The sequence below is a fragment of the Camelus dromedarius genome, chromosome 24, assembly GCF_036321535.1.
Source record: "Camelus dromedarius isolate mCamDro1 chromosome 24, mCamDro1.pat, whole genome shotgun sequence".
In the NCBI taxonomy this organism is placed as follows: domain Eukaryota; kingdom Metazoa; phylum Chordata; class Mammalia; order Artiodactyla; family Camelidae; genus Camelus; species Camelus dromedarius.
The window spans coordinates 15,669,310-15,694,962 of NC_087459.1; the positions used below are offsets into that span (position 1 = coordinate 15,669,310).

A 25,653-nucleotide genomic window follows, 5' to 3' on the forward strand; every position below is an offset into this window, starting at 1 on the left:
TGATATGACTCTTTATGAGAAGCAGCTACACGTGAGAGTTTCTCTCAGGTAGCACATGTGTAGAAAGGTGTTTACTATGTTTTACAGTCTGTGCTTCTTCACCTTTCCCAGATATTGCTGAATTACCCTGAAAAGTGGTTTTATTAATCTTCAGTATCAGCAGCAGAGGATGAGAACTCTAGTTGCTCCGTAACGTCTCAGTGCTTGGAACTATCAGTTTTTTAAGTTGATGGTGTCCTTGTTCTTACTCAAAGGACGTTGAAATAACATTTTGAAGATACAAAACTGTACAAAAGAATTTCAGAAAATGATGCGATACGGAAAAAAACCAAGGGATGAGACAAATTGATGGAGGGGGTTGTTTTTTCAGACTGGAGATTTGAATTCAGTTAATAATGAAGAGAGGGGATCTGCCATAAAAAGATCCATGATGAAAGAATTCTAGGCAGGGGGAATGGCAAGTGCAAAGGCCCTGAGGTGGGAATGAGCTTGGAATTCGTGGAAGTGAAAGAAGGCCTCTTTTCAGTCCTATTATCGTCCTTATTTTACAGGTGAGGAGACTGAGGCTTGGGTTTTTAGGTTATCTGCCCAGAGTCACAAACTGAGTAAGTGGCAAGCTGAAGTGACTCTAGCTCTGTCTGACTTTATGGCATGTCAAGTTCTGCTTTCTTTGTTTTGGGGCATAGAGAAGGCTCTTCAGCTGGAAGAAAGTGATTCCTGTTCCTAGGTTGCCCTTGACTTACAGAAGTGCCATCATTTCTCAGAACCTCTTTTTTTTTTTTTCCCATTCATTAAACAATGCCCACACTGTCTCATGTCCGTGCTCTGCTTCCAAGCCTATAAGGGGGCAGGAATGAATAAATGCTAGGATCTCCCCAGAAACATAAGATATACAGCCATCCCTCAGTATTCATAGGGTATTGGTTCCAGGACCGACCTGTGATACCAAAATCCAAGGATGTTCAAGTCCCTTACATGAAATGATGGAGTGAAGACGACCCTCTGCCCCCATGGGTTCCACATCCATGGATACAGAGGGCTGACTGTATATACTCTGCAGACAATGACTCTTCGCCACCATCTCTTACTTCCTCATTGAACCCTGTTTTTCATGTGGTGCTAAAATTTTTCCATATCCAAACTGTTTATCAGGCAAATCATCAACTCCAAATGAAACTGCCAGGTAATCATATTTGACATTTCTTTAAGTTTCGAGTAATTGCCTCTCTTGAGAAACTAACCCGCAGACACTGAGCTTCCCATTTCTTGCTTGCAGGTAGATTTGCCCCCAAGGCAAAATCAAGAACACTTAGGACATCCTTTGGATGAGAGAGATGTGTGAGCCACAGAGACCCAGAGGGGAACAGAACAATGCCTGTGTATTGATTTTCTGAGAAAGAAATGGGAATGTAGAATTTGTGACTCTTAAGGTTTGACATTTGCTGTAATTCCCCACATGGAAAAATCCTTTCATTTCCACCGTGGCAGTTTTTTCCCCTGAAGAAAAGGAGTGGTGTTGACAGGGTCCATGTGTATTTATAAAAGGTTAATAAGCAAAGGAACCCGAGTCATCACTGTCTGAAATTCCATTTCTCAGCTTTTTTTTTTTTTTTTCTCAAACTAACTGCCCCACGCATCTGTTGTTGTGGAAACCCAACCAATCCCGTCCAAGCAAGTCCCCATGAACTTCACGGTCAAAATGTCATCGCTTCTAAAAAGCAAGTCCTTTCTGTCAGTGGTGTCGTTGGACAGGTTTGAGCCCCTGGGTGGTAATACGAAGCCCGTGTTCTGTGATGGCAAAGCTTCTTGGTTATATTCTTGGGGGAAATTCATTTTCTCTGCTTTGCAGCTTTCTGTGCTCAAACTTGAGAGCGTCTGGGGAGTGGGTGAATGAACACGACAGGTTGGGCTGGCAGAGCCCAGCACTGAACGGCCTACTGGCGCAGAGGGAAAGGATCAAGGCCTTCCAGAGGTACTTCTGTGCCTGTGAGGACAAAAAGGTCCCCGCGGATTCCTTGGAAGAGTCTTGACTGGGAGTTCTGAATTTATATTTCTTACTTCTAGTACATTTCTTTTTTTTTGTCTTTGAAAATTATTTTTAATTACAAAAATTAATATACTTGTGAAAATTAAACATATCAGTGTATAATAATGTCATTAGCAGCTCACTTTTATTGAGCGTTTACTTCCAAGCATTTTATTCACAATACCTCACTTACTCTTTACAACCATCCTATGAGGTTTGGAATTATTATCTGAGAGCATTGAGGCTCAGAGAGTTTAAGTAACCTGCCTGAGGTCACACAGTAAGTGAGTGGTGAGCCAGGACATTAAACCAGGCTTTTTGACTCTTGAGTTTATATATTTAACTATTATATTAGACAGTGGAAAGTGAAAGTTTGCCCCAATCACATTTTCTACAGATATCGCGGTATCTAGTCTCTCAGATGGACTTCAGTGAACCACATCTTCTGGTATTCATGCCCTGGTGCAGTCTCCTCCCCTTGAGCTGGTCTTGTGACTTACTTTTGACCAGTAGACTATTTGGGGAGTGCCACTGCATAGCCAGGTTTCAAGTGGGCCTTTTGAAGACTTGCTTTGGATGCTCCGTCTTGGAACTCAGCTGTGAGAAGGCCAAGCCATGTGGAGGGGCCTTGTGTAGGGACTCTGGTTAAAAGCCCCAGGTGAGCTCATAGCTGACATCCAACGTCACCTGGCAGCCATGGGAGTGGGCCCTCTTGGAACCCCACCTGCCTCCTGGCTGTAACTGCATGAGAGACCCTGAGCAGGAACAATCTAGTCAGCCCAAGAACCATGATAAATAATCATAAGAGATTTGTTAACCATTTGGTGTTTATATCTCCAGGATATTTATATGCCTACAATTATAAATAATTAGCAACAATAATTATCATCACAAAAGGAGATCATACAATAATACGGTTCTGCCCACTGACGTTTTTAAATTAGAAATAAATCATGGATTTTTTTCCTCTGTCAATAATGTTCATGAAATATTCACTAATGGCTGGAAATCACTTATTTTATTTTGCTTTATGGAATTATTTTGGCCACCACAGAGCTTCATTAAAAATCTTTGCATACATCTAGAGTAAGTTCCCAAAAGTAGAAAGGCTAGTTTAAAGGGTAACATGCATTTTTCTCTTCCTCCATCTCTTTTCCTTCCCTCCCTCCTTTCTCCCTAAAGGCAGCTCAAAGGATTTGTAAGAAGGAAAAGTGCTCAAGTTGGAACTATAAAAGGATTGGGGTTAGACACCAAGAAGAACTTTCTGATTGCAATGGCAGTTCTATGAGCAAGAGCAGGCCACTGGCACCACAGTTGCTTGGTTCATGCAGGTCTTCAGAAAAGAACAGAGTTATATATCTGGGCTGATTAAATTCCTGGGGTTACCTTCTGCAAATCTGCTTTCTCTGCATCCTCAATTATGTTCTTGTGAATTTCTAAAATGAGAGTCATTCACCCATTTCAGTCACCATCCCCTGTGACTTAAATGCATCCCTTCCCCTTCAAGGTGCCTATCTTTTGCACTATAAAAGTCAACCCTCGTGTCCTACAGACACGAGGACCCCTGACATTGTGCGCAATTGCAGTGGTGTTATTTATGCTGTTGCTGGAAGGTGCTTCAAGGACAGGTTTCTAGGAAAAGCAATTTCTAAGCCTCCCAGGCAAGAAGTCAGCACTGCCCTTGTTTAGATCAGCTGGGGAGTGGGGACTGAATTGTGTGATGGGGCCTTGCCTCCTATGGGCTGTCACCTCCCTTACTCTCCCTGCTCCACTCCGGATCTCGAAGGGGAGGAAGGGGAAATAAAAACATGATGCTGGCTCTGGAGCCCCAAGCCACTGCCGCGGCCCCCCAGTTCCCCACAGCGGGGAGGGTACCAGGTTGTTGTATACGGAAGGGCCTGAAGGGGAAGGAGGCATCTCCTCCAGGGCAATAGCTGCACCCACGATGCAGAGCATCAGGTGTGTGGTGGTGGGCAATCGGGCCATCTGCTGCACAACTAATGCCTCCCCTAAGGAGCACATCCCCACAATGTTCCAAGATTACAGCGCTCTGGGAGCAGTAGACGGGCGCACGGTTAGCCTGAATCTGTGGGACAGAGCGGGCTGGGAGGAGTACGACCGACTGGAACACTCTTCCACCCTCAGACCAACGTCTTTGTCATCTGTTTCTCTATTGCCAGAGAGTGTATGGCACAAGTGGCATCCAGAGGTGTGCCACTGCTGCCCCAACCTGCCCATCCTCCGACGGGCACCAAGGAGGAGCTCAGAGCCCAGTATGACACCCAGCGTACCTCAAGGAGCGAGGCCAGGCGCTGGCCAAGCCATGCCCACTGTGTCCCACCTCTAGTGCTCAGCCCTGCAGGGCATGAAGTCAAAGAAGTGTTTGCTGAGGCTGTCTTGGTGGTCCTCAACTCCACACGGATCAAGCAAGCGTGGGTGTGGGTGGTCCTGCATCCTCCTGTGACCCTGCCACTCAGCTTCGAGGCTGCCCCGGTCCCCCACCCACAACCAGTCATGCATTTGTGCGTTGGTGCTTTGTCTGCCCCGAGCTGCGCCGACAGGATGAATTCCAGCACCCCTGGGGAACGGAGGCCCACAGGGAAAGGGGCTTTGGGCCAGGCGGCCCCACCCTGCTTGGGAACACAAGAGCTCACCCAACCCAAGGTTGACCCCTCCCCAAGAAGCCAACGCAGTGCCCCCTCCCCATTTTCCCCTACTGACCCTGACCCAGCATCCCAGACAGATGCTGGTGCCTCCTGTCAGGTCAGGAGCTCTCAGCTGTCCTGTCCCTGACTGCTCTGTGACTGCTCTTTGAACTGCTCCCTCTCAAGATGCTCTCTCCCTTCCCCAAAGAAGGAGCCATGGAATCCTAAGAAGATGAATGTGCCCTAACCTACCCCCATGTGCCCAAACCTACCCCCATGTGCCCAGGCCTTATGCACCTGCTGACTGACTCAGCCCCCCTCCCCTCTGGGCTCCTGGGGGGCCTTTCCCACCCCCATCAGCAGCATTAATTCTCCTGTTTCCAACTGGGCAGAGGATGCTGCTGACAAGACTTGAATTCAGTCTTTCTGGCCTCTGTGGATGGTGCCGGGAGGTCTTCAGGAAGTTGTGCCCCGAGGGCTCTAGAAGAGAAGCAGGGAAGGGTTTCTTAGGGGCAGCTGTCCCTCCAGGTAGTTCCAACCCCAGGCCCTGCCCGCTGGCCAGTGCCATCTATGTTTCCCCATGGGTCCGCTTGCTCCAGGGCAGAAACCAGGAAATGCGGCATGTCTTTCCTTAAGTTGGTGATTAGGGGGCATTAAACTGACTGTGGACTAGTGAGGTGGAGGTCAGGCAGTGGGACCCCACCCCACGGGAAAGGCAATCCCTGAGGGATGGCTGCCAGGTTCCTGGAAAGGCTCTGAAGGATCTTTTTGCTCTTTGCAGGCTGAACCTCATCACAAATATCCAGGTACATAAGAACCTGTCCTCGCTGGAAGGGGTTGTGATGTGTAGTGGTTAACTCGCTGAGCCTCAATTCCTGCATCTGTGAAATGGGCATCATTATTAACAGTAATAATAAAGATATTAACAAAGACAGACGAAATAACATGTACAAAATACTTACTACAGGTCCTGGCACGCAGTGAGCACCCTGTACATGTCCGCTAATTTACTTTTTACACCTGGCCAGTTCAGTTCAGTTATTGAGCTAGAGGCCAGATCCTGTGCTGGAAATAGATGAGTAGGAATCTGAGCTATCAAGGTATCCATAGAAGATTCTAGTTTATCTCCACAATCATTGCAGGCACTGGAGTCCCGTCACCTTATCGGGAAATTCTTCGTTGCCTCTTACCTAATCCCCCCAGCTGCAGCTGCATCCCCCACCCTTGTTTCTCTGCTTGGTGGAGAAAAATGGTGGTCGTTATCTATGGAACTACACACTTAAGAACCATTATTATATGATGACTCAGTTGCCTCTTGCATTTTCTGAAACAGCCTTTGTTCTTCTTAGATTTTAGTTTTTATTTTGATAGCTCTTTAAAATTTTCTTTGTAGCTTGACTATTATTTTTCTGTGGAGACCCTTACTTGTCACCATATTTAGCACTGGAGTGGATTCTTTTCAAAGCTAGGGTCCGTGTTACCTCCTTTCTTTGAATCTCTCTTTCCAGGAGCTTGGGCCAAGGGTGAGAGCACCACCTGAGGCCGGGATGACAAAAATGTTTCCTCTTCAATCGATTGGTAGGGGCTGCTGGGTGTCAGGCTGAGAAGAGTTCCAAACCCAGGCCTGCCTGCCCGGGGCTAGCGGTGCTGTGATGGATTGGTGATGCCTGCCACGGGGGAAACAGACACTGCGGCTTTGCCATGAGGAAGTCTTGGGCCCTGGATCCATGGTGCAGCCTTCCTTTTCCCTAGAAGTTAACAAAGCGGTGGTTTCCAGTGTAGACCAGAACTTGCTGAGACCTAGCAAGGCTGCCCTTGTGGATGAGTAGTCAGCAGAAGCCGAGATGGCAGCCAGCCCAGGGTAGTCTGATTCAGGGCAACGGGGAAAAGTGAGTCAGCCTCCAGGATCCGGGCTCCAGGATCCGGGCTGAAGCCAGCCTTGCCGATCAGTTGGCCTTCCCTTGACACGAAAATGGGTTCTGCCTCTTTGATTGGGGCAGGTTCTCTGGGTAACCATGACAACTACTAGACGCTCAACTGGGAAACCACATTAAGAAGTTTCCAAGTCTTACTTCTCAGTTCCAAAATTCATCTTCTTACGACTACCATACACTGAGCACCTACTATGTGCTGGGTGGCTTTGTATAGATGAGATGATTTTATGTGACTTGCCAATGAACATTTTTACTTTAAAAGTTATGCATTTCATTTAAATGGTATTAAAGGAACATTATTTTTTTCCATTTAGGGTGGTGATAAAAGCCTGCTTATCAAGTAACTTTATTAAAAAAAGTAAGTTGGTTTAAAGAAACATATAAGGAAATAACAGTGTAAAGAGAGTGCAGGCTCTGATCTCCATTTTACAAATGAGGGAAAACTGGCATTCAGAGAGGGTCAGTCACCTGCCCAAGACGGCAGCCAGGAATTCGCAGAAGCAGTTTGAAAGCACTTGCCGGTGCCATTCTGGGTCAGGTTTTGTGCCAAGTGATGGATGCAGCTGTGTTTTCTCAGCTCTGGGGGTTTGTCACAGAGACAGACGGGGGCGGGGCTTGAGGTAGCTCTCCAGCAAACACAGAGCAGAAGAGTTATCAGAAAGGACAGGCTCTTTAAAATGAGAGACTGGAGGAGTTGGCCTAGCCGCTCAGATCTGCCACATGTCTAGCTGGCACTCTTGGGCAAGTAAGCACAATGAACTTAGGATTCCTCACCGGTTCAATGTGGGTAACAGTGGTGTCCGGTTTAGAGAGCTGTTGTGAGAATTACAGGGAACCACACACACGAAGCTCAGCACAGAGCCTGGCCCAGGGAGAGTGTGCAGTCAGTGGTCACAGTTATTGTGTGTGAGTGTGATGACTGGTCCTGTGAAGGTGATAAACTGAACCAGGTGATGGCCTGATGCAGAGGAAGCAGCACCGGCAAGTCTAGGCAGGGGCTTCTCCTGGTGTAGTTCTTGGAGGATGGGGGAACTGGCTCTAGAAAGAACTCAGACTCATTTCTCATACCGGGCCAATGAAAGTGTTCTTCACGTTGCTTATGAAATATGAAAGTTGTTAAGAGAGTAAATCCTGAGATTTCTCATCTCAAGGAAAAAAAGTTTCCTGTTCTGCTTTCTCTTTTTATTGTATCTGTTTGAGATGACGGATGCTGACTAAGCTTACTGCGGCAATCATTTCACAATATATGTAAGTCAAATCATTGTGCTGTGCACCGGAAACTGACACAGTGATGGATGTCAATTATATCTCAATAAAACTGGGGAAGAGAAAGCATCCTGAGGCTTCCCAGTTTTGTTAGGAGACCCCTCGGGGTTAGCCTGGGTTCTCACATAGACCCCTGGACAAGCCACTTCCTTTTTCAGAGCCTCAGTTTCCAGATCTGCAAGTGAGCCAATTAATAATAAAGCAATCATAGTAAGGGTAGTTTCATAGCTCCCATCTGATGAAGGTGAGCGGGGGTTTAACAGGCACACAAGACAAGGAAGGGCTCCCAGGGAGAGTGAACAGCATGTGCAAAGGCAAAGAGGCAGGGAAGAGGATGATTTCAGGGCAGCTAACTATCAAGTGTTTACTATGTGTCAAGCCTTGAACTCATTTCTTCATATACATGAAGCATATCTTATATCTATGATACCAAACGTTATCTACTATTATAATATCTAATATTAAATATCCAGTATTTAATCCTTGCTGATGGATACTGTTTTCACTCCCTTATTGTAGATGAGAAAGACAGAGGCTCGGAAGAGTAAAGAAATTGACTGAGGTTGGACGCAAAAATATCAAATGCCTCTTCCAGCCCTCCCACTCACGCACACCTGTAACACAAGGGCTGAGCACAGGTAGCAATAACTGGTGCATTTATTCATAGTGCCTCCCTTTTTTAGGTACTGACTGCATGTGGCTCACTTGCTACAGATTTTACTTCTATTAAATTGAATCCTCACATGACACTGGGAGACCAATACTGTTAATATCCCCGATTTAGAGATGAGAACACTGAGGTTCAGTGGGCTAAGAGACCGGCCCAGATCAGGCATCAAGCATGTGCTGGACCCAGGATTCAAAACCAGTTTCTTAGATCCTAAAGCCCCCTTGATGCACCTGCTTGTCCAGATGCTTCCATAATTAGCTTGAGGGAACTGACTACTAAGTAGAAATGGGCTAGTTCTTTCTTTCTTTGCTTCCTTTTTTTTTTTTTTAAAAGGTGTGTATCAGCTGTCATTTATGGGGCATGAGGTAGTTGAGGGAAGAATTCCCTTCAGAGGAGGTGTGGGTCCTTTGAGAATACCCACCACTCCCAGCTCCTGGGAATAAGTGGAGGTAAAGAAACTCGGGGTTCATCTCTGCCTCTGAGGTCTAATCGCTTCCTTGAAGTCCAGGGTTTATGACTCAGACCCTCTCCATTGCACCTCCCAACGTGGAATGGTGCTCCCACTGGCTAGTCCTTCCTAGGATCTGCCCCGTGTGCTCAGTTCCCATGCACGTGGCCGTCCCTGACTTACAGCTGGTGACTGTCATGTGCACAGGTTGCTCCTTTATTTTGCTGTTTTGTGGACCCAGGGTGATGGTCACTGGGTGTCAGGGGGACCAACAGGAAGTCAGAGGCTTCCGGGCTCTTCATCTGGAGTTGAGTGGGATGTCAGAGGCTAATTGCCACTCTGCTCGGGTTTTCTCTGTTTGATTAAGCATCTTGCCCTAGGCACCATCCATCTGCCTCCCAATGGCTGCCAGGGGTAGGTATTTTTAGCTGCAGGCAAATAACTCATCAATTGTGCATACAAAACACAGCCAACACAAAGCCTTCATTTCTGTTGCCTGCCTTCTTCCACATAGGCAAGGAAAACAGAAGAATTAAATGAGGTTGGTGCTCACTTGTTCATTCAACAAACATCTACTGAGCTGCCCACCGAGCACCAGACAGTGTGCCAGATATGCAGCGATGTGCAAAGTTACAGATGGAGTGAGTCCACGCGGAGTTTACCATCTATTTTGATGAGTAAAATTGTCCTCTGTTACCTACTAGCTCTGTGGCCTTGGGTAAGTCACACATTTCTCTGGACTTTTTTTTTTTTTTTTTTTTTCATTTAAAAAGCACATACTGGTCATGTGCTGTGTGCCGCTTCTCTCCCATAGCAAAGGAGGCAGAAAGGGAAAGAGGTTGCATGACCAAGCGGCGAGTGTGACCCAGGTAGCCTGGGCCATTTTCTCCGGCCCATGGAGAGAAAGTGGCAGTGAGTTCAATGTCAGGGCCTGGGAAGGCCACACGGAAGTGTGAAGGAGGAGATTGGAAGATGGGCACTCTGGGATCCAGGCACGGCCTGGGCAAAGGGAGCAGGACCGCGGGCGTCACAGTCAAGACCTAGGAACATAATAAATAAATAAAACAAATAATTCTTCAGCCAATGACCCTAGCTGTCTTTCTAGCCTGAAGGCTTCTCTTCACAGAGACCACTTTCCAGGGACAGCTGGCTGCCTTGCAGTCAAGGCCACCTATCAACTGTAGCAATCAGCTGTCGACTTCGCACCTCCACCTGCTTTCTAGTGTTAAGTTTGCATCAAGTGTCTCCAACTTAAAAGAGGGAGAAGCAATACCATGTGATGTCAGGAAAAAAAAAAAAAAAAACAAACCCACTCACTAGTATCTACAAAGGTTCCAGAGAGTATAATCATGGTTAATATAGCTACCCAGGGTTCCATTGCCATAGACACCAGCGGCGCTGACCACAGCTATCCCCAGCACCACTTCAGTGACTTGGGAGGCACTTCAGGGGCTCCCAGCATCAACCCAGAAAGATAAGTGACAACAAGCACAGATTCTGGAGCCAGGTTGCTAGGGTTCAAACCTGCTTCTGCCACTTTCTAGCTGTGTGTCCCTGGACAATGTACTTAACCTCTCTGTGCCTCAGTTTGCTCATCTATGTAAAGGATAATGATACGGCACCTATCTCAGGCTTTTGTGAACGTGAAATGAATTAATACATGGAAAGTGTCCAGCACAGTGCCTGGGACCATGCAAACTATCCACATCTTACCATTATAATTTTACATTTTAAATCCAGAAGGGCAGGAAGTGTGTGACTTTGCGTATTACTATTAATATATTGCCACCCTTTTTTTGAGCATAGAGTAGCTGCTTAATATCTGTCTATTGAATGAATGAATGACTGTGAACATAGATTAACGTGGCATTGAAGACCTGCAGAAGGGCTTTGTCATAGTTCTGAATAGACTGGAAGATTACTAAGTGTTTGCTGCAAAAAAAATTAGTCAGGTGATGTGATCAAGGGTAACTGGAAATTAATTGGAAATTAATTTAGCATTCAGTATGTGAGAGAGATTTTTGGAGACTATCAGCTTCTCCAGAAAAGATTTTGTGCCAGAATCTTCCACGTGAATCTGATTTCCGTTCAACATAAATTTAGTGATGCCTAACCGTGTACCAAGCCTGGATCAAGGCTTTTAGGAGTAGAAGGCTTTGGGCTCAAGGTGCTCAGATCTTACTGAGTAAGTCATCCCAAGGCAACATGAGGAGTCATTTCAAGCTTTCTGCTCCCTTCAGTGGCTCTGTGCCAGGGCTTATAAACTCAAACGGCAAAAGGGACCAGGCTGGTAACATCAACGTGTGAGGTGGGCACAAGGGGGCCTTTAGTGAATTGCACAGCTCACGCCCCCTTTCAGGAGGGCAGCCACTGTTCAGTTCCACCTGCTGGTTTCCCAGGAGGGGATGACAGCCAACTGTGGCCGGGTCTTCCAATGTTTCAGAAGAGGCTTGCAAACAACACCCACACACACACGCATATGGTGTGACCTGTGGGTCCCTGGTTTGAGATCTCTGCTTTATAGCAAAATCCAGTGTCTTTGCGCAGCCAACCAGATACCTCCCACACCCTCAGCAACCTTCTGCCTCCCTGCAAGTGTTGTTGCCAGAATGTGAGTGCTCTTTCTTATCTTCATAGCACTGCATGGCTATTTCTTCTGTTGGGGATGCCTTCCCTGCTACAACACTTTGCTTGGAAAACTTTTTACTTTTAAAGCCTTCCCTGATGATCTCAGTGCGCTGAGGTAAGCACCTCACTGGATAGAGCACTTAACACATTTTCGTAATGATCTCCTTCAAAATCCTTATCACCCCATTTGCTGGGAGCCCCTGGAAGGCAGAGACTGGATCTTTTCCCCCTGAACCTTGAGGGCCTATCACAGGGCAGTCTAAGAGTAGGCACTCCATCAGTGTTAGTGGAATAAAGGAGTGACAGATGGATGGATGGATGGATGGATGGATGGATGGATTCCCCAAGGCACTCTCTGTGGAGCATTCATCTGCTTGCTGTCACTTTGGTGGCACTTCATTATATTCATGATGACTTGATCTTATCCTTTCCCTCTCATTTTTCTCTAAACCCAGTCTCTCTGGGTAGCCTCTCGGGAACTTCTTCCTGTTACCTCCTATGGTGGTTGATGGATCTGAGTTCAGATTCCCCATTTACTTGGCCAGATATGATCTTAACTCAGTTTCCTCATCTGTGCAATGAGACAGTGCCATTTCCCCCTAGAGCTTATTAAGAAGACTGAGTAATTTCACATGTAAAAGCATTAGTACCATACCTAGTACGTAGTAGGTACTCAAAAGTATTATTCATTTCTCTACTGAGTATGATAGTCAGTTTCTTTCTTAAAGCACTGATCCTTTCCTTGCTGAAAAGTGGAGAGGTTAAGAGCATCAATTCCTAGCTTTGTGATCCTGCCTAAGTTAATTAAATACTCTGTGCCTTAATGTTCCCCATCTGTAAAATGGGGATAATAATACCCATCTCCTTGGGTTCCTGTGGGAATTAAATCAAGTGTTTAGAAGAGTACTTGGCACATAGTGAGTGCTCAGTAAATGTTACTTTTGTTGCTCACCAGTCCAACCCAAGAGATTCTGGGGGTGAAGAGGATTTTGCATTTTCACCAAGATTAGTCAGGCTAATTTCTACCTCCTTCCTTCTGTCACAGATATTGACTCCCTACTGGGTTCAAGCAGCTTGCTACAGCTTTGGATGTCATAGTAAACCAGAGGAAATGGTTTCTTCCTTTCTGGGGTTCTAGCCTGGCGGATGCCAGATAGGTCCCCAGAGAGAAGTTCCATGACAGAGAGAGATGGCCAGCTATGGGAGCACTCAGGAAGGGGTAACAAGTCTAACCTGGAGGATTAGAGAAGGCTTCCTGGAGGAAGTGGCATGTGTGCAGTGACATGGAGGAGTGGGAGCCAATCATGGAGTGACTGGGAAGCAAAGTGTGTCAACAAGAGGGAACAGAACGTGCAAAGGCCAAGAGACAAGAGAGAGGATGGCCGTTGGAGCAGCTGCAAGTTCAGTGTGGAATGCGGGCCACAAACTGGAGGCTTGAGGGGCAAAGTCCAGGCTGCAGATGTGTCTTTAACATTTTTGACTCAGTTGCCATGTTTGCAAATTGGAGTATTTCACATCCAATTGAGGATTTGAGCTTCTTTGGAAAATCAGAAGGGAAGGCCACGCTGGGCCCACATTTCCACTTGAGGCTGCCCTCCAGCTCAACCAGTCCCCACCAGGCCTCCCTCATTTCTGTCACCTGCCTGCCCCTGCCTGGAGAGGGAGCTGGAGGGCGGCCTGGTGGGAGAAGAGGGTTTGAGTTGAATTTGTCCTGAGGCAATGGAGAGTCATGGAAGCGCTTAAAGCACTAAAGGGTTTTACTAAGATGTTTGTTATTTCTCTACCGAACCACAGACATCCAACATCTGGGCATCTGGGGTGATGAAGGACAGAGGGTCCTTTGTATACCTCACTGAAACTTCCAAACACATGTGGGCACTGTAGCTTCTCCTGTATAGCCTTTGACAGGAGCAGCAGAGGTTCTGAGAGGTACCATCTTCCTGCATCATGCATCCCCCTTCCCTCCTTGGGCAAGCCGGGAAAGGTTCCTCGAGATCTGGATGTTCAAGAACACTGGAAAATTCTCTGATGCACACCTCCCGGTGGCACGCCCTCCAAGGCCACCGTCCTGGTGGACATTCTGTTCCACTGTGGGACATGCATTCTCCCAGCAGATGAGGGGTTGAAGTGGCTGTACCCTGTGCCATGGACGTGGCCAGACAGGGAACATGCCATGCCCAGGAGACAACGTCTAATTACCTGGGGGCCTCAGGAAGCAATTTTCTCCGGTTGGAGAAATTGGTTTTTGTGCCTCCAGCCCGTGCACACAGCCGAATGACATGTAGGTCAAGGAGGCATAATTATATGAAAATGGATTTACGTTTGGGAAGTTCTAAAAACCCACCCCTGTGCACTGGGAGGCGGCAGAAACAGACAGCAGCTTCCATTCTGCCCAGGCTGGGTTTAGCAGGTGAAGGACGGCTAGCTTCCTCGTGATTCTGAAGGGGTCTGTTTCTTTTCTGACTTTGGGACACTTGCCTGAATGTCACAGAGAAAAAGAAGCAATGCCTTCCTAGTGCTGGCGTTATGAGTATGGGCGCTGGATCCAAACCTGACAAGTACTTGCTGTGAGACCTCGGGCAAGTTATCTAACTTCTCTGTGCCTCCATTTGCTCATCTGTGAAATGGAGCTGATGGTGAGGACTAAATCAGCTCATGCGGAGAAAGTGTTTCGAAGAGTGTGCGCTGCATATAGCAGACACCCCTGTGGGGAAGTGTGGCCTCGGCTCCCCTCTCCACCCCACCTCACTCGCCACTCCCGCCTACCCTGTGTCCCAGCCGAGAGGAACCCCAGCATCCGCAAACAAACCTCACTGTCTCCAGCTCTGGGCCTCTGCCTGTGCGGGTCCCTCTTCCTATAACACTCCTCTTCCACTTGTTCTGGATGCCCCTTGTCCTTGGCCCGTCATGAGCCAGCTGGTCCAGACCCCCAGACGGATGCCCACCCCTACATTTTGCTGCACCCTTGTCTGTCTGCTTCTCTGAGCAGAAATATCCTTTCCAAGAGAGGACAGGGAAAGCGCCAGTAGAAAAGCAAGTGGGTTTCTTTTTTTTTTTTCCGTTTGGAAATATGAGAAAATGTAAATAACAATAGCAGCAGGAGTAGCTTTAGGGATGATGTCAGGTGAGTCCACGCCTTTTCCTGCCGCGAGGGAACTAGTCTTCACAATAAAAGTAATAGCTTCTGTTTAGCAATTCTCCTTTATGCTAAAACCTGTGATAAGTGTTTTACACATAATAGTCACTGCTACTCCCCTCACTGTAAAGGTGGATATTATTAAATCTTTTCTACAGAGAGGGAATTTAGGATCAGGTTTAGAGACTTGCCCGTTTGCACAGCTAGTAAGTCACAAAGCCAGAATCGGAACTCAGGTCTGTCCAACTGCAAAGTGTTAACTGCCACAGTCTTTAAGAAGTCAGAAGGCCTTGGATGCATTATTGCCACTGACACTCAAATCGCTGCAGGAGAGAGCCTGTGCCCACTGGGCTGCTGGTCTACATCTGACACGGGCACCATCACTGGGTGCTCCCTACACCAGGGTGTTGGACCTTCCTCACTGCCCAGGGGAAAAAGGCCTCTCCCTGCCTGCCCAGGGTTTCCCAGAATGAAGAGGGCACTCCTCGGTTGAACAGGGAAGGGATGGGCTCCCTTTCTTGGGAACCACAAGTACAAAATCAAGCAAGTGTGAAACCATGCTGTGTTTGCAGAACTGTAAAATGACAGGCTTGGCTGGCGTGTGGACCGCGGGGAAATGAGGTCTGAGAATTCAGGACTCCACTGCGATAACCTCCATGAAATTGCTTTGCAAACTCCCAAGGTTGTTGTGGGGACCGAAGGAGACGCTGCTCGGGAAGCAGCTTTGCAAACTGGAAAAGCGCTAGGCAAATGTTAATTATCACGAGCTATGTCAGAGGAACCTGATTGGTATCAGGGGCGAGATAGCAGAAAATTGAAATATCTGCTAATTTCTCTCGAATCCACATTCTCGAAAGCATTCATAAATGAAGCATTCTCATTTCATTGCTCTCATCTTTTTTTCAGGTGAAGAGATTATAATAGATTTGGGAAGCTAATAAAAATTCAGTCAATTTTCTGATCATTATCAATTATACTACTAGGTTTTGAGACTTGCAGTAACGTTTCGTTGCCCACCCATAAGACCACATCCAGCTAATTCTTCATCCAAATACCTGTTAGGTGCACCTTGTCTCTTTCCTTGGTCGGCCTGACACTGGGAGCACTGGGAACCCAGGTCTGCGTCTGCCTCGTTTGGGGCCATATTCTCAGTCCCCAGCACAGTATCTGACAGATGGCAGGCATTCGATAAATATTTGTTTAGTGCAGCTTCCGAGTCTAGATGTCATCACATTATTCCTGAGCTATGCAGGGGCTTCTTAACTCTGCCTTGGCCTCTGCCCCTCTGTTCCAGAAGTCATTTGTCTGTGTTTGCTCAAAATCCCAATCCATTTCCCTCAGCCAAATAAAATACTGCTGCTGAAACTAACTCAGCGAACACTAAATACTAATGCAACCAATAAAGAATCCAAATCTACGACTTTAACCAAAATGCTAAGGTAGGGAACTGATATAAGAGGTGGAACTATTCAAGAAGGCATGATAGTTGCTATTATTTGCAGATATTATAATAGCATGCTTAGAGAACTCAAGACGATTAGCCGAAACATTATTGGAACCGGCAAGTGAATCTTCGAGAAGATCAAAGCTCAGATGTAACAACCATGGTTGATCAGAAAATGGAATGAGAAGAAGGTTCCATTCACAACGTTCTGAGCATCCACAAGATGCTAAGAGGGCTATACTCGGAGCACAGCCAGGGAGAATGGCCTTTCCAACTCTGGCTTGTAAGTCTCTTGGGTCCCCAAGCTGCCCTGCTCGTGCTTGAAATCTCCCTAAGTCTCTCACAAAGCCGACAGAAGGCACAATGGAAATCTCCACCCACGGCTGCAGTAAACAGATGGGCGCACAGGCTCTCGGTCCCGCTGTCTGGGTCAGAAGCCTGTCTTTACCGCAGCATTAACTGCATGACCTTGAGCCACTTAACAACTTATCATGTGCCTCAGTTTCCCCGTCTGTAGAATGGGGTGATAATAGCATCTACTCCATGGGGTAATTACGATTAAACGAGTTAATTCATAGAAAGTGCTTGGAACAGTGCCCAGATTGGTAGCAGCACTCATTTAATGTTTGCTGTCATTATGGTGAATGGCTGTTGGTTTAGTTTCTACCATCAAGGCTTCAGTGGTCGAGGTCTCCAAGTCTCAGCCCTGGATGCTGTCACAAGGGTGGGGTGGTGGAAGAGTTTCCAGTATTTGACTGTGGGTTTGAGGCTCTCACATCGCCTTGAGTTTTTCTTCGAACAGCAGGTTACTACATTGTAGGGTAATAGGTTGAACCATATAAAATAGACATTTTTTAAAAGGTAAAAAGTGGTCAAATACTGACAATTTCACATAGTACAGCCAAATAACTTTCAATTTAGTTGTTTTGTGCACTGGACAGTGCATGTCTTGAAAGTATGGCCAAAGTTCATTCATTTTTCTGGTCCCCAGTCCCTGGCAATGGTGCAGATGCTGAAGGACACACTCAGTGGTCAGAACACACGTAGCATGACAGGTCCCAGAAAGGAGGAGGGTGAGTTCCAGATAGTAGGGGCAAACAGTCTTCCCTGATAGCCCCCCAGCCCCACCCCCAGCACCGTCCCCCAACCCAAGCCTGGGGTTGACACCTTCCTATTTGTCCCGTGGCGTACAGGCTTCCTTCTCGCACATCACACATCAATCTTTGCATTAATATAGTTTACTTTTTCATCTCTCCAGCTAGACTGTGCTCTCCTCAAGGGCAGGAACCCAGATCTATTTGTGGCACCAGGAGCAAGCATACAATTCTCAAATGAATAAATAACAGAAAGTCCTAGCAGGGTTCAGAGGGGTGGTGGCTCCATTTTGGGGGTCATTCCTGTCTTTAACAGCTTTGTACATTTAGCAGAACAATCAACCCTGGGTTTGAGGTCCAAGGATGCAGCTTTGGTTTTCAGTCCTGTCCAGTAGTGGTACCTTGGGAAAGCTATTTGACTCTTCTGAGCTTCAGTTTCATAATGGATGAGAAAGCCCTTTGTAAATTTTAATTCACTTTGCATATTGGCCAACACTATATTAACATTAATGGCTATAATTGATGACTTTTTTTAAACATTAGAAGCAGAGCCTGGCACATAATAGGTGGTCAATAAACATCCACCACATGACGTGGATTTGGAATTCCGAGCACTTGACTGAACTGAGTCTACTTCTGGCTGATAAAAGAAACCTTGGAAGGCTCTGGAAGATGGCAGAGTTTTCCCAGGAGTTGTTGCATCACAGTATGCTACTTACAAAAAAAAAAAAAAAAAAAAAAGGAAGCAACTGAATTTCCATTTTGTGGGTTAGGTGTAGGGTGGAGAGGGAATTCACCTTCCTGTCCTTGCTTAAAAACAATTTCAAGTAATTAAACCATCTGCTTGGGGAAAGGGCGATGGGGACGTGGGGAGAGTCCTCAATCAGGAAGGAAGACATAGTTCCTAAATGTCTGCAGAGACCAGGCTGGGAGGGTGAACCAAGGCAGAGGTCGGTAGACACAGCGTTTGTCTTTTCTGATGCTCTGAATACCGATGTGGGCAGCACGCCCAGTGGCAGGCACAGGCCCAAGCTGGGGTGCCCCGCCCCTCACATCTCTGCTCTGCTGCTCGACGGCTGAGTTATCTTGGGCAGGTCACTTTACATCTCAGAGCCTCAGTTTCCCCATCTGCCAAATGAGGATAGAAATACCAGCCTCAGAGCCACTGCTGTGAGGATTAAATGAGGCAAGGTGTTTGAGCTGGTGTTTGGCTCAGACTAAGTGTTCAATAAATGGTAGTGGTGGCGATGAGGATGATGACAAGGGTGAAGATAGTTATGATCAGTCTCTTCAAGGTTAGTATGGAAATTACACTTATCGTACTAAGCATGTTTATTCACGCACACATGCATGCGTCCATCCAGTACTTACCCAGCTCCTTTCCATGCACCATGTGCCCATATCAGAGGGTACTGGAGTCAAAGAGAGACTCTGTGCCGACTGTCAAGGGCACATCGCCTAGCTCGGCATCTTTCTGCTGCTCCCACGCAGAGATGAGTTTGAGTTCCCCAAGGAATTTAAATGCCTCACCCTCACTTCTGTTACAGAACGTGTGACATTTTATTATGATTTTTGCGTTGCCTTTCTACCTAACTAGAGTGCGAGTTCTTTAAGGGCAGGACCCTTTCTTTGCCTTTTCCCCCATCATTACCCGCTATAGCTCCGGCACAAAATAGGGCCTCCTGAAATGGACCCTGGTCCTTTATTGTAGCCTAAAGAACCCAAGTGTGTATGAGGAAATCCTCATCAGTCTTAAGAAAAGGAATTTCTACTTGTTAAGCACCTGCTATAAGCCAGGCACTTTCTCTCCACTGTCCTGTGTATTCTCAGTAAAGTGAGTTCTCACCCTCACTTTACAGATATGGAAACAGAGGTTCAGAGACGTTAACCGCACATGGCTAGAAAGTCCAGTGGATCTCAAATCCAGCTCTTACCAACTTTCTTCCTTGCAGTAAAGCATTTAGAGTGGTTGGAAAGTGGATGTGAGGCCAAGAGTGTGATGGTGTAAGTGGATATGGTCTGTGTATGTGTGTCACATACATAGTCACATCTGAGGAAAAGCATTAACACAGAAAATTCAAATTCCCGCAGGGGCCAGGCAGGGCACACGCGTGAGAGACGCAGGCAGGTAGAAGAAAATCTTTGTGCTGGGCATGAGTAGGGAGAGGCGGGGATTGCGGGGGTCGCACAAGCTCCATCTGAAGGAGGCCCTGGCCCTCCGGTTCTGGGCACTTGAGGACAGAAGGGGAGCTCAGCTTTGCCAGACTTTAAAATTTCTCAAGAGTCATGACAAATCTGAATCTTTATGAGCTTGCCTCTGAATGTTAATAGGCAAGGTGCTGCTTTTTAAGAAAATCTTGAACAGGCTTTTCTCACATTCGGAAAGGTCTGAGTTTCCAGTCAGCTGTTGGAGGCTATGACCTGCCCCCTCCCCTTTCAAGTCCAGGCCTCTTCAGGGAGTGAAATGAGGCTGATGGAGAAGGTTGTTAACCAGCACACGTCTGACCAGCATTTTGAGGGAAGCGCTTAGCGCTGACAGTGATTAAGAGAGAAAAAAAAAGTCCCCTTAGTTCTCAGAGCCAAGCTCTTCTGGCCAGAAGGTCTATTCTGAGAAGATCCAAGAGGCCGCCAGCCTTTCCTTCCCTCTTCCAGGGGATCTCTCTGCCTGTTGTCAAGATGTCCTTGGTGTCTCCACCTTAACCTTGGGCATGTTACTCCCTTCCTCCTGCTGGACTCTGGTCATCAGAACTGAATGCAGTCATGGTGACAACATCCCTCTGCCACGCCGGCCACAACTCGCTCCTGTTCATTTGTCAAGTGACAGAGCTGAAGGTGACCCTTTTCTTCTCTCCCCCGCACTTCCTTCCTCTCTGATCAGGACCCTTGCTGCTGACAGCTGGCTCACTAGTGGGCCTCGCCCACAGCCACGGCCAAGACTGCAGCTCTCCCCCAGCTGTTGATGCTGTCCCAGGACCCCTGGGAGTGGGCACAGGGAGAGAGCATCATTAGTTTGCTCGCTTCCCTGGGCTGCCTCCGTTTGACTGGAAGACCAAGGAGACAGTGGACCGGGTAGGAGTGGGCTGGGAAGGGCTGTGAACATGGCCCTTGAGCCGCACTCCTCCCGTGTGCCAGGCTCTGTGCGGGGCCTCATAGTCCAGGGCCGGTGCGCAGGGGCCCCTCCCACCTCAGCCGCTCCCCTCTCACCACCTTCCCTCTACTCTGTTCACATAGTCACAGAGACCTCTGAAAAACTCAAATTAGGTCATGTCACCTGCTTAAAAGCCTCCTGTGTCTTGCAAGACTTAGAGTACAATCCAAATTCCTCACTGGCCCTAAAGGCCCACACCATCCAGCCTGAGTCCTCCATCCCTCCTCTCCTGCTCATCACATCCAGCCCGGAGGGTCGCGCATCCGCCGCCCCCAGGTGCTCGCTTTCACCCTGGCCGGTCGCTGGTCCCTCCGCCTGGCAGGCCCTTCCTTCTCTGCTTTCCCATGCTGCCGGCGCCTTCTCATCATTCCAGTCTCCGCGCGGACATCAGCGATCCGGAGAGCCCTTTCCTGCCCTCTGTCACTTCGCCGTGGTTGATTCTCCCCTTAGCGAGGATCAGTGTCTAACCTGATTGTGCTGATGCACTGTTCACTTGCTTACAGCTCACCCCGCAGTGGAGCGTGCCCCTGTGCTGGGGTCGCTTTGCGGTCCTCCTCGCTTTTCCCCCAGTGCCCACGAGGGTGCCTGACGGTGAAGGGGGCTCCACATACATGTGCTCGGTGAAGAAAGTTATTATCACCCCCATTCCCAGATGGGGAAACTGAGGCCCCAGGAAGGAAGGAATTACCTGTGCAAGACCCCACAGCTAGCAAAGTTGCCATGCTGGGACTTGAACTGAATTCCTAAACCAGGGTTACTTCCCTGGCCCTTCTAGCCAGGAGATGTGGAGTTCTGGAAGGGTCCTGGGTGTGGAGAGCAGACTTGCTTGGGTACCACGCTCTACGCAGGTCAAGAGTTTGGGCCCTGTGATCCCTTTAAGGGATGCCCAGCCCCAGCCTCCTCACAGCGCGGGCCCCCTCCAGTCTCTGCAATCACCGCCCCGTTCTACCGCCTTCCAGAGAAGCTGCTTTTCTTTCAAGAGGCAGATGACTGTTCTGTGGAGCTGAACCATGGGGTGAGGCCAGGGATGCTGAAATCAAGGGAGCAGCTAGAACAGGATCGTTGGCCATTCTGTGCCCCAGACCGTGGAGTGTGTATGTGTGTGTGAGGGGGTGTGCATAGAGTCCCTCAGTTGAAGTGATGTGGCTGATAGCTGGCTCTGCACTTAGCTGAAAATGATAAGGAATTTCTGTGGCAGAAAAGCAATTCCCTGAGCTCTGTCGATGGCCAAACACCCTGGCACACGACAGGGAAGGAAGGAAGTGGCCTGGCCGGTGGACATGTCAGTCCTCACACTGCAGAATGTGTTCTCCCAGCTCAGGGTCAATGTGCAGGGTTTTGATGAAGCTCTGGCTTCCTGTTCCCCTCGGCTGGCATTTCACACTGTCCTTGTCCCCAACCCCAGCCCACCTTTAGGTCCCCTGGACTCTGGGCCTTCTGTCCTGATACGTGGGCCCCAGGCCCCCTGTTGCCTCAGGGTCACAACACAGCGTGTCCCCCTCGTGCTCTGCCTTCTGTCCTTCCCTTCCTCAGCCTCAGGTTCCAGCTGTTCCTCAGGAGGAAGTTTCCTTGGGCTCCTCATCTGGCGGGTGCCCCCTGAGGAGCTCCCCTGCATGCCCCTCTCTCCTTCATGGTCCTTCCACAGCTGACTGTTGGTACATGTGCTTGAGTTTCTGATCATGCTGGCCTTCCCATCTGTGGTTGTGTGTGTGTGTGTGTGTGTGTGTGTTTGTGGTTGTTGGGGGCAGGGGTCTTTTTTGTTTGCCATGTGCCTGGTTACTTGGCACCGCCAGGCACAGGGACAGATGGACGGATGGATGGATGGATAGATGAGTGAATCAGTGAATGCAGGTGCTCTCTGGTTTCTCATCTCACCCTTCTGTGCCAGGGGGCAAAATAAAAACACACCTAGCTTTCCCCTCATGGTAGTTCAGTTGGTCTTGTCTTTACTTGAGAGAAGCCCAAGTCATACTACTTCTACTTGATAGGAAAGCAAAGATCCTGAGTTAAGTAGACAGAGAGGTTCCCTTCCTTTGAATTCCACTGGGGTCCAGGGTAACCACTTCCTCCCCACCCTCTGCCCCTACCTTCCTTACACTTCCCTTGGTGGGGGTGGAGATGGCAGTGTTAGCCCTGCTGGAATGACCACAGCTCACTTGATCTGGAGTCTGGAAGATCTGGGGTCAAGGTCACCTTTTATTAGCTGTGGGGAACTTCCTTGTCCTCTCTGGGCCTTAGTTTTTTCGTCAATAGCATTGTATTAGATCTGTGTTCCCCAGATTTAGTAACTGGGTGACCAATGTTGAGACTGGTTCTGTACTTAACATCTTGTTTTAAAGTGATTTGCCTTTTTCTCTTGAATTTATATTTTATATAATACCGCTCTCCAATATAAATGTCATGTGAACCACATACGCAATCTCAATTTTTCTAGCAGCCACATTAAAAAAAAAAAAAAGAAACAGGTGAAATTAATTTCAACAATATATTTTATTTAACCACGTTCAGCCAAAATGTGATCAATATAAATTATGGAGATATTTAACTTTTTTATACTAGATGTCCAAAATCTGATGTGTATTTTACATGTCCAGCACACCTCTCTATGGATGCTAAATTTTCACTGGAAATCCTTGATCTCTGTTTAGATGAAACAGGGGGAGAGAGCAGACTCACATACCCAGGTTGTTCCAGCATACAGCTATTTTCAAATAACTGACTCGGGTATCAGATTTTGATTGTAAATTAATAGAAATGAAACAAAAAGAACCAGTTCTACAAGTGGCACCAGTCAGATGTCAAGTGCTTAACAGCCACCTGTGGCTGGTGGGGACTACACTGGACACATCGCAGTCCTGGATAACAAACCCACCTCCCTGTTGTAAACAGAAGGTAGCCTTAAAAATAAATAATATGACAAAACAAGAGTGACATTGAATTCTAGCTAGATACTGCTGAATGCCGAGGTCCCCAGCCCTAGGTCTGCTCTGTGTTTGTTAAAAAGGGAGATTTAGCACATATGAAAGGTGTTAAAGACACACTGGCACCTAGCTGAGACTTTCCCTTTGATGGCATCAGAAGGATTAAGAAAATTGAAAAGGGATTTAATGCTGCAGCCTCCTACCACCTAAAATAATCCTACATAAAACAACAGACCCCCCCCCCCCCAGCCGCCGCCCCAATCTGGAAGGTCACTCAGCACTAAAATTCTGCAGCCTTTTGCTCCTGTGTTCTTACCACTTTGCTTCCTGTCAGAGACCACTAGCATGTGGTCTTGTGAAAAGCGAACTAAGTAAGACTTGGAAACGCTAAGTCCTGGTTCAGACTCTGCCGTTCCTAGCCCTGTGACTTGGGGTAAAAATCTCAGCTTTCTCATTTTGTGAATTGGCAGTGTTTGAACTCATCCAAAACCGGCAGCCCTGTGCTGGCCATGAATTGTCTCATTTTGTCTACCCCACAAACCCTGTGGCAAAGGCACTGCTCTACTCATTCTGCAGAGAGGAAATGTGGAGGCTCAGAGAGCTTCAAGCAACCTGCCAGAGCGCCACCGATGGGGAGCCACGAAGCTGGAACTTGAATCCAGGTCTGGAGACCACTGAGCCCACATCCTAATCCACCACGCTGTCAGGTTCTCAGGGCAATTTCCATCCCTTAGATGGTGGGTTTATGTTGCAAGACATTGTCAACATGAAATTTGCGGTTATTTCTTGGAGGGTTTCCTTCCAGTTTATGCCAAATCCCTGGTTTCCCGAGTTGGCACACTGGTCCTATTTAGCCACGTTTCTTTGGGTCTCCATCTCTGTTATTTCTTGCTCCTTCCTCTAGCTTCTTGTTTTTATTCTCCACTCAGTGTGACCCCCTTGGTGTTTCCTGGTGCTTCTTGAAGCTCTCCCCCACCCTGGAGTTTGTGAATTGGTAGCCTGGTGGGCCGTACCAAGCCTGCAGACGTGTTTGATTTGGCTCACGCTGGGCTGGCGCACATGGTGCTTTTAAAATTCTTGAACTAGTTGCCAACATTGAAACACTGGGAGATTTCATATAAAAATCTGGATTTTTAGATTTTGGGGAACCATTTGGCTATACTGGACCATTGGCTGGAAAGCTGAGTGGTGGCGGCACTTTCTAACTCCCCCAGGCCCCCCACCTCCCAGCTCTCAACCACCCCCCGCAGTGTCAGTTGTCAGCTGTCACTGCAGGTGTGCTGTCATTTTTTAAAAAAATAATAAAATTGGACAGGAGTACTGAATATTGCTCTGTCATTTTCTAGCTGTGTGACCTTGGGTAAGTGTCTCAGTGTTCCCACCTGAAAAATGGGCATGATGATTATACATGCCGCAAAGAGACCTGCGTCATGTCGTGAGGTACCTGTCCCTATACATGCCTCATGTCATCGTGAGAATTAAGTGGGTTAATGTTTGTAGAGTGCTGTGAAGAACCTCTAACACGTAGCAAGTGCTGTATAAGTGTTAGCAATTATTAAGAGGAAAGTGCAGTGTTTTTAGTACGTATGCCTCTAACGCTGAGAGAGAGAATGAGGGAGTCCAAAAGTGCCATGTGTTTTCAGAAAAACAGCAGGGATGCATGATTCTTTGGGTAAGGGAAGCAGTTCTTAAAACTGGCCCACTTTGTTCATTTATACCATCTGACTGCCCCACGCGGGGATCTGAATTCCAGACACCTGCCTTCCCCAGCTCCCAGCATTTCTGGGCTGCATCTGCTATAAACGCTGCCCGCATAGTTCAGATCCAGATGGGGGGTCAGCGGCAGGATCTGTGTTCACCTCTCTGCCTCCCTTCCATTCATGATCCTGGCTGCAGCAGGCAGGGCGATCTTGCTGGTGGTGTTTCTCCCCTTCCCTAGCTTAGCTAAAGACCGTTTCAAGTACTGGATTATTATTTCTGGAGGTTTTACTGAAGCACAGGCAACTCTCCTAGGGGTACAAATTCCCTAAGCTTATGATCGCACTGATTGCTTAATCCATTGGATCATCCTCTCCTCGTTTGCAAGGACATGGAGCTTCGTATCTGGTGGGTCCACATTGAGTGGAATGGTGCATCTATGGAAAAGGCCTATGAATGAAGTGGGGTGGCTCCAGAGAATTGACAAGGCTTGAACACACTGACATGCTAGACAGCAAAGCCAACGTGAGCTACTATTTACTGAGTTTCTACAGTGTTCGAGGGACTGTGAGCAGCCTTTGCATGTTTTATGTCG

The 25,653-nt window shown here is 47.7% G+C and overlaps 1 protein-coding gene and 1 pseudogene across 1 annotated transcript in view; one reads left to right on the forward strand and one right to left on the reverse strand.

The window, feature by feature from the left end:
* Nucleotides 1-25,653, reverse strand: part of GPR139 (G protein-coupled receptor 139) — a 37,395-nt gene that overhangs the window by 5,127 nt on the left and 6,615 nt on the right. The window lies entirely within an intron of this gene.
* Nucleotides 3,972-4,819, forward strand: LOC116158461 (rho-related GTP-binding protein RhoG-like; annotated as a pseudogene).